Source organism: Mus musculus, chromosome 13, assembly GCF_000001635.26.
Source record: "Mus musculus strain C57BL/6J chromosome 13, GRCm38.p6 C57BL/6J".
In the NCBI taxonomy this organism is placed as follows: domain Eukaryota; kingdom Metazoa; phylum Chordata; class Mammalia; order Rodentia; family Muridae; genus Mus; species Mus musculus.
The window spans coordinates 45413471-45423071 of NC_000079.6; positions in this window are offsets into that span (position 1 = coordinate 45413471).

A 9601-nucleotide genomic window follows, 5' to 3' on the forward strand; every position below is an offset into this window, starting at 1 on the left:
TGGTTTACAACCAATTGGATCCCCCATTTCCAGGGGATCTGATGCCCTCTTCTGGCCTCTACATGCACCAGACATGCATGTGAGACACAGACATACATGCAGGCAAAATAGTCATACACATACTTTTTTTTTAAGGTGGATGGAGAGAAATCAGTAAAGTTGTCCTCTGACCTCCACATGCTCCCCGTGGCATGTACACACACAGACATACCATGCGTGCACACAATGATCAAAGAATAAGATTTTTTTAAAAAGGGTAAGACAAATGAAAAGACTTGATGAGGCGTGTCATAAAGATTGAAAACAACTGAAAGGAGAATCCATAGGGGGAAGGGGTTAGTGACTTGTTGCTATGACCAGATACCTGTGTCAAGAAGCAACCTGGGAAAAGAAGGATTTATTTGGACACACACTCTAAGAGGAGATGCATCTACTCCATCAAGGAGAGGGAAACATGGTAGCAGGCACATGAGGTTGCTGGTCGTGCTGAGCCTGCCAGCAGAGAGCAGACATTGGACAGGAAGTGGGCTAGGCTATGAAACCTCAGAGACCCACTCTTTTTAGCAGGACTTTTCTCCCTTAAGATTTCACAGTCCTTCAAGCCAGCCCCACCGGCCGAGGACGAAGTGTTCAGATATATGAACCTAAGGGAACTTTTTACATCCAAACCACAGTAGGAGGGATCCTCAGGAACAGAAAGGAATTTGCTTTGTTTGGATCCTGGAAAGCTAACAGAGGCCCTACTTAGAATCACCTGGAACTGGTTAGAAGCCAGAGTCAGACTTCCGGGGTCGGGACTTCCGGGGTTGGGACTTCCCGGGTTGAGAAAGAAAGAAGCCCTTTGTGTTAAAGATGTGAAAGTGACCAAAGAAGCAGCTGGTACCCCCAGAGGAGGCGGGGCTAAAACGTGCTCTTGGAAGTTGTTTTGTTAAAAAGCAAACATTTGTTTTTGGTTTTTCCCCTTGGGCCTTCAAGATAACTAAAAAATGAAAGCCGAGCACCTCTGCCTTCTTTTGGTCCCTGTCTCCAGGCTAAAGAGACAGAGACAGAAATCAATGTCCTTAATCTGACCTCCAGAAGTCATCTTGGATTCCCAGCACAGCAGAAGACCACCAGACAGAGAGGCCACGCCCAAAGATGAGAATAATTACCCATGAAAGTCAGGCTGTACCCTAGAATGATCGTGTGGGGGCCATTTGATGCCTTTAAGTCATGACAGCCATAAGGAAGGACTTCTTCAAAACCCTTCACTAGAATAAGACAGAGACCAACTGATTGGATGTTTGATTATGCACACCCCTGTTTTCCTGCCTCGGTTCCTCCTCTATTTAAATCCAAAGCTTATGCCAGTAGTGAGGGGGGAAAAGAAAGAAGGAAGGAAGGAAGGAAGGGAGGGAGGGAGGGAGGGAGGGAGGGAGGGAGGGAGGGAGGGAGGAAGGGAGGAAGGAGAAAGACATGACAGTTCCTCAGTATGGTGAAGGAGAAAGTTTATTATAGAGATGTGGGAGAGCATAGCCAGAGGCTGACACATCTGGGAGAGTCCAGAGTGGTTGTGACCCTGAACCTCCTGGTGAGAGGGGGAGGGGAAGGGAGAGAGTGGAATGGAGCCCGGTACATCAGCCAGGAGGCCAAAGGTGCAGAAGAAAAGAAGGGGCAGGTAACCAAAATGTCTGGATTATGTAAGGAAGAGCCTCTGGGGGAAGAACAGCCTAGCCCCTGGGCTTGAAAGTTCATGGTAGAGGACGGGGTATGTCAGCCATATGCTGTAACAGGTAGGAACTGAGGGATACTGGGAGAACCTGGAGGCCTGATCCAATTTGAAAGGTTAAGTAGGCACCTCAGCCACTTGTCCTGGGTCTGAAACTTAACAATTACCCCAAAGGTGCCCTTAGGGTCTCCAGGCCCCTTTCTTTATCCCTCCTCCCAGTGTGATCACATTGAATCTGTTTTCACCTTAGCTGACATACTGGAGCATAGAGCCAAGCCTATGAAACCCCACCATAGGCCCAGCAGTGTTCTGGCTCTGTGGTTTGGATGGGAGCACATGGGTCAGCAAAGAGAGAGAGATAAACAGGGATTTCCAGGACCTTTGAAGCCCAATGGGCTGATGACACTCAGGGCTGGCTGGCTAATGATCCACTTGACAACACTTGATGAAAAACCCTTGCCTCCTTTTCCTGAGGGTTTCAGAAATATGTAGAAAGCAAATTGTGTTTCCCCACCTCCTAGCACAGCGGTCTTATTATTATCCTGTCACAGGACGAGGGACTCAAAGCCAAGACTAGTTCATTCTGGGAGCTTGTCTCCTTACCATCCACTGAGAATGAGGAATGTAGATAAAACCTGGCCAAATTTCCACAAACAGCTTGGGAAAGAAATACTGCATAGAATAAGACAGAGTTTGCGGCGCTTCCTGAACCCAGGCACTGAGATAAAGTGTGCTGTACTTACTGTTGCTGCACAAGGGGCTGTAAAGGATGCGTGTGGGTTTACAGCACCGAAGAAACCAAGAGGACTGACTGGCAGTGTCTGTTTCCAATAAACTGCGCCAGCATATATTAGTTGCTAATTAATGACCAGTCTGGCTGTGACATTTTTCACACACGTGTGGAATGTAACTTGATCACATTCGTGTCTCTTCCTTCCTACTTCTCTCTCATCTTCCCTCTTCCTCTTCCCTGAGTGCTCTTTCTTTTCCCCAGACAGTCCCCCTCCACCTTAAGATTTTTATTTCAACCTGGATTCCACACATATATCATATACATGATATATATGTGTGTCTGTATATATGTATGTACATATATTGCATAATCTCACAGTTTATTGTGTGGTGGTGGTTCCTTTTATTTTGTGTTTTTGAGACAAGATCTCATGGAGACAAGATCCCAGGCTGGCTTGAAACTCCCAGTCCTCTTAAGCACTGGTTTTACAGGCATGCACATCACGCCCATACTGTTTTGCTACTGTAGAAAAGATCCTAAGCAGAGTTTGAGCACAAACATTGAAGAAAAAGAAAACGCATGCACTTGCCTGTTTCTTACTGGGAGCATCTCCCATGCCTTCTCACAGAAATCCTAAAGCATTCGCAAGCTCCTTCTATTTCATATTTGTTTGAATGGATTTTGTTCTAAAAGCTGTGAGTTATTAAAGAGTTCTCCTTTTGCCTCTTCAATGTGGATCACAGATTGAACACATCTGCCGGTTACTTAAAGCAGCGCGTGCTTCGGGCAAAGCCAAACATCTGTTCTTACAGCGCACAGCAGTGGTAACAGGAAGAAAAGCTCGGTAGGGGCGAACCTTCCCATCAAGGCTATTCTTCAGCGAAGGAGAAAGTCCATATGTGTGTTTATGAAACAAAACACTAATCAATAGCACCAAGACCCAAAGCAATACCAGTGCTTCTGTGTTCGTCCCCGAGTGGCAGAAGGCGTTCACAAGAACTTAGAGTCTTTGTCCTGAAGGAAGCTCAGAATTTGAGTGACAGGAAAGGCGCACAAAGCATGGGGATAGGGAAGTGCCCAGAGGGGTCAAGAGCAAGAACACAAAAACCCGACAAAGGCAGAAAGATGCCTAGGCTGCTCCCGAGGCGCCTCCACGGCTGGAATAAAGACTTCAAGTCTGATTTGGTGAATGTGTAGGCGCTACGGCAAGATGTTGGCTCTGTTTGTTTACCATTGTGCATTGGATCCGTTCGGATTGGGGTTCATTAATTTGAGCATTGCTTTGTTAGCTCAGCAAATATTCATTAAGCACCTAGGATGAGGCTGTCTATTAGAACTGGGGTAGTGGTTCTAACTGAGGGCAATTCCTCCTTCTCCTCTTCTCCTTTCTCTACCCCTCCTCCTCCCACCTTCCCATTCTCCCTCCCCCTCACCCCTTCTCCCTTCTCCTCCCCCTCCCCACCCCCTCTCTGTTTGTAAAGTGTGCTCCCCCCAAGATATTATTAGCAATGTCTGAGGAGTTTTTTGTTGTTGTTGTTGTTTTTTAAACTGTCACACTGGAAGTCTATCCTGGTTTTATGGACCAGCAAATTGTCCCAACCTGGTAAAAGCACTTGCTGTCAAGCAAGCCTGATAACCTGGGTCCCTGGGACTCACACGGTAGAAGAGGAGAACCAAGTCCTTTACACTTTGTCCCACACTCGGAATGAAGGAAATATAATGATATTTTTAAAAAGCATTGTCTTGCCTAAAACGTCAACAGTCCTACTGTTGCAAAGCCTTCGAGTAGAGGGAAGAAATGTCTGAAAGGCAATCCTGTCCTCCGTGGGGCACTGAGCGGAGCTGAGACTGTGAATCAATCGTTCTAGCACACTTAGTCCCACAGCAGGTCGCAGGCGCAGTGGAAGACAGAAGAAAGTGCAGCTGGCTTTGCCTAGGGTGGGACAGACTTCTAGAAGTCACACTGGCAGAGGTTCTTAGAAGATGAATCAGCTTCCCTGGTGCGAAAGGTGGATGGAAGGCGTGTGTTGAAAAACATGGAGACCAGCAGACATGTCGACATCACCGGAATACTAGATACTGGATGCACAGAGGAAATTAGGGAGATAAAGGGCTGAGAAGTGACACTGGGACATTCCCTAAAACATAGATGACATAGGTGACATAGGTCCTGGCAAAGCCTCCCGGATAGGAAAGCTGGTCTGTGAAGCTTGAGATGTAGCTTGGTTGGCAGGGTACTTGCCTAGTGTGCACGAAGATCATGGTCCGATTGCCAGTGCTGTATCAGCTGGGTGTGGTGGTCCATGCCTGAGCTCCTCGGTATTCAGGAGGTGGAGGCAGAAGGATCAGAAGGTCTAGGTTAGCCACAGAGGGGCTTCGCTGGGCTATGTGAAACCCGGTCTTTAAAAAAGGTAACAAGGTTTTTTAAAGTGTCTCTATAAGTCCCTGTGTTGAAGACTGGATCTCGTGCAGGCAGAAGGGCTGGAGCCTTTAAGAGATTAAACCTTCCAGAAAGATGCTAGGTCTCTGGGACATGTACAACATCTCTCTCCTTCCAATCTACGGTGATAGCTGATAGCGATAGATAGCAGTGAGCTCTCCCACTTCCTCCAGCCATGACACGCTACTTAGCCAAAGATCCAGAGCAACAGGGCCAGCAACTGGGGCCTGAAAACCCAGAAACCATGAACCCAATTGTGAACCTTCCAGCATTTTGTTGCGGCAATGAGAAACTGAGTGTCTGAGTTCAAAACAGTCGTGAAATGAGATCAAGAAATATCTGGGTTCCTGTGATTCTCTCCACCGCCCTTTTGCCCAGGGATCTGACTTCGTATCCTAAGCTCCAGTAAGTGTATGCCCTCTGTGGCTTTAGTTAAGGCAATAGCGAAATGATCCCTAACTAAACGTTTGCCCTAGAGACGAAAGCCGTCAGGCAATCATCCCGCGCGTTGAAAAGTTCATCTCAATGTTCCTTCATGTGATGAAAATGGCAAAGGAAAAAAAAAAAAAACAGCACGGCTTATTAGTAACAAGTTACCCATTTTTTTCCCTAAACGGTTAGAACACGCTGCCTCTCTGCTCTTTACATCAGCGTGCTGTTATTAAAGCTGTCTATTTTTCAGCGCTAAATCCCCAAGAGATTCTCCCCATGAATTTAACATGACTGAAGAAACTTGCTTGGGGGTAGAACCTGGCTGCAAATTATCTGAGATAGGATTCTTAATAAGGAAGACCAAAATGAATCATAGCATTCTCGTGGTTTCAAATGTGGCGTCTCGGTTTCCCTTTCACCCCGCGGTGTCGTGATTATTCATAATGGAAATGGGACAGCTTTCGAACACAATTACACGCAACAAATGTCCTTTGTGTTCAGCACTGGAAAAGGGCTGCTGCTGCAGGCCAGAAGAATGTGCGAGTCAGGATGTTCCGAGGAGAGCAAGCTTCTAAAAAGGCCATTGTGGGTGCTGGAGAGATGGCCCAAGCAGCTAGAAAGACTGGAGTTTGGATCCCAGCATCCAGATAACAAGCCAGGTATCTCTGAAAATGTCTGTGACCCTGACTCCCAGAGTCGGGTTGGAGGAAGGAGGATTGCTGGTCTTCCAGCCCAGCAGAGACAAAAGACTTGTGTGCAGGAAGATACTCCTATGTCTCAGGACTAGACAGTTCTGGAAAAGAACGCCTGATGCCTTCTGTTCTCTGCCGTTGCACCAGCGTGCACAACTTCCACAAACATGCTTACTTTCCTGAAGACATGCATACACATAAATAAATAAAGACACAAATAAGTAATTTTAAAGGATGGGTGTGGTAGAGAAGCAGCAGATAAGAAGAGTATGTGCTGCTTTTGCAAAGAATCATCTCTAACTCCAGCTTCAAGCAATCTGGGACTCTCTTGGTCTTTCCCAGGGCCTGCACTCATATGCATACACAAACTTGAGTGGTAAGTGCATGCAAGCACTGGGCTATGTGAAACCCGGTCTTTAAAAAAGGTAACAAGGTTTTTTAAAGTGTCTCTAAAAGTCCCTGTGTTGAAGACTGGATCTCGTGCAGGCAGAAGGGCTGGAGCCTTTAAGAGATTAAACCTTCCAGAAAGATGCTAGGTCTCTGGGACATGTACAACATCTCACTCCTTCCAAACTATGGTGTGCAGGTGCGTGCACACACACACACCAAAATTTAAAAAAAAAAATTAAAAATGCTTTCCTAAGCTGGAGATGATAATATATGCCTATAATCCCAACACTCCAGAGGCAAAAATGGGAAGTTGTCTGCAAGTTAAAGACAGTTCGGTTCATGTAGCACATTCTAAGCCAACCGGGGCCATACAGTAAGACTCTGTCATCAAAAACCAAACCAGACCAACAGAATAACTCACAGACAATGCTCATAGCAGGTAAACAGCAGAAAGGACACCCCTAGAGTTAAGAAATAACCTTATGTGTGTAACTCCACCTCCAAAAGATACAACACCCTCTTCTGTCCTCCACAAGCATCCACACACATTGACATAAATAAATAATACAATAAGAATTCATTTCTCCCTGTGACGTATGGAATCTATGCATAGGGAACCCTAAGTGCTGCACTGAATTCTAAAACAAAAAGTTTTTTTTTTCTTTTCTTCATATCACTTTCATGTTTGAAAGCTCATTTTCCTTCTGAGAGGCAGCAGTTCTACCCTTCCCCGGTTCCTTTCTGATTCTGTAACAAAACACCCGAGATCAGAAGATTTATAAAGAACTGAGGTCTATTGGCTCCAGGGTTTGGAGACCAAAGTCCCAGCACCCAGTACCAACATCTATCTGTTCATCACAACAAGGCAAGGGCATCTCACAGAAAGTCAAAACTACCTGAAGCCCCCCACCCCCTTCAAGACAGTCCTTGGTCATCATGGGGGACATACCCTTACAATCTCATCTGATCCTAGTGACCTCCCAAAGTCTGAATCTCCAAACACCACTCCCAGGGTGAATCTGGACAGCAAATTTCCAGCACAGGAAGTTCTCAGAGACACATCCAACCCATAATAGTTGTCCACAGGTCAGGCAAGAAGAAGAAAAAATCCTGCTCCAATGAAGACCTCTAGGGCCACAGAGGCATCTTGTTACCTTGAATTGTTTGACCAGTAAAATCAAGCTGCCTGTTTCCCAGCAAAATCCAAAGCCTCTTCTTGCCTTGGGGCCAGGGGGTGTCAGCCCCAGGGCCAGCCCCTGCTGCAGGTGTCTCTCCACACCTGGAGAAGGCTTCCCACTGCCAGCTCTGCCATCTGTGAAAACATCTGCTCCGTTTTGGCCCAATAAAGCCGTCTTGCCTTCTTGTTTGGTTCTCCTACAAGAAGAGTCTGAATTTTACTGTTTTCCTTCCTAATTAAATCTAGCAATTAGGTTGCCTGATAACTTAGAGTTCTTCTGTTAAGAGTCCCACCTCCCAAGAAAACAGAAGCAGGGATGTCTGGAGGCAGGAAGGAGATCTGCAAGGGAGGACAATGACCTGGAGGAAGGAGGGGGACAAGGTGTAATGACAAATCTGTGTGACAATGCTAGAATGAAACCTATCACGGAATATGTTAACTTTTAAAAGAGAGCTAAACTCTCTACAGACATTGAGAAAAGACCCATGGCTTACGCAGTGAGCACTTACATATATAATAAACTGTGAGACTTAGGCCTTGGCTCACTTGGTAGTTTGCTTGCTTGGTATGCATGGAGTCCTGGCATGCACCTGTAATCCCAGTACCCAAGAGATGGAGACAGCAGAATCAGAAGTTGAAGCCCATCCTCGGCTAAGAAATGAAGTTGGAACTACACTGGGCTATGAGATACCCATTGTCAAAACAAACAAACAGAAAATAGAACTAAGGAAGTGCTTGTCAATTATATTTGCGGCCTGGGAGGATAACCCAAATTTCTCTATGAAGAAAACTCTGAAATTAGGACGTTTACGGGTGTGCATCAGAGAGAACTACTCTTTTATTCAAAAGATAAAGACAAAGTAGTGGGGAATAAAAATAACTCTGACAGGGCATGGGGGTACATACCTGTTATCCAGTACTAGGCAGGAAGAGTAAGTTCAAGGCTAGCCTCAGCTACCTAGTGAGTTGAAGGTCAGCCCAGTGTTTATGAGACCCTGTCTCAAAAAACTAAAGCTAACCACAACAATTACTCTCTGAAAAGAAAAAAATAGAATTCATCTTTACCCCCCATCAAGTCTGCAACAGGGTAGTGGGGCAATAGTCACTCACTCCACGCACAAAGCTGTAACTTCCCCTGCGTGCAGAGATCTCTGGGTGCAGCCTGGTAATACCCACCAAAGGGACAGTGTTTTGAGATTGACAATGTCCAATAAGGTTTGGTTGGATGACTAGATTAATGAGGTGTGGAGCACTAAATGCCCCAGAGTGTCTTGCTCTGTGCTCCCTTCACCTCGGAGTAGCTGGCAAGGATATGCACCGAAATGCTTGGCCCCGGCTTCCGCATCGGAGCAGATGGGTGCCAGCCACCTGGGTAAGGCTGCGCATATTCTAGTGTGCTCTGAATGGATGTGAATTTAGCTGCCAATTAGGCATCTGTGGGGCTGTAAAAGCAGGCGGACTCTGTGGAAGATGAGACTTTTACAGGAAAACTTTAGGTTAATGGGCAACCCTAATTGCTAAATCTAATTAAGAAGGAAACCGGTTAAATTAAGAATCGTTCGCGGAAGAGAAGCCAACAGGAAGCCGATGGGCGAAAACCTTTCATTCTTCATTTGTTCTCCTTAGTCTCCTCTGAGAAAGAGGCAACGAGCTAGCCAGACTTCAAGGAGGATGTTTTACTGGACCCAAAGCTCTGGTCCCAAGATGTCAAAGGCCCCAGAAGAAAGAAAACTGTGGTCTGGTCAGCCAGTGTGTCTCTTTGGCTTATACTCAGAGGAAGCCGACATGTCGCCTCACCAGAGATCTTAAGGATGATCTGAAAGCTCAGGCTTTTAGGCTTGAATCTCTGCCAACCATCTTCCAATTTGGAGGGCTGGCCCTCCTAATTGAGCAAAGGCCGGCTTGGCCTGCTGAGAAGCAAGTCGGCACCATACACACAGCCTCTATAGCCAAACCAATCATTTGCATGCCTTTCTGTCTCTTGGTCTGAAGAAGATGGGTTTCTCATTCACAGCTGCAGTTTGTCATA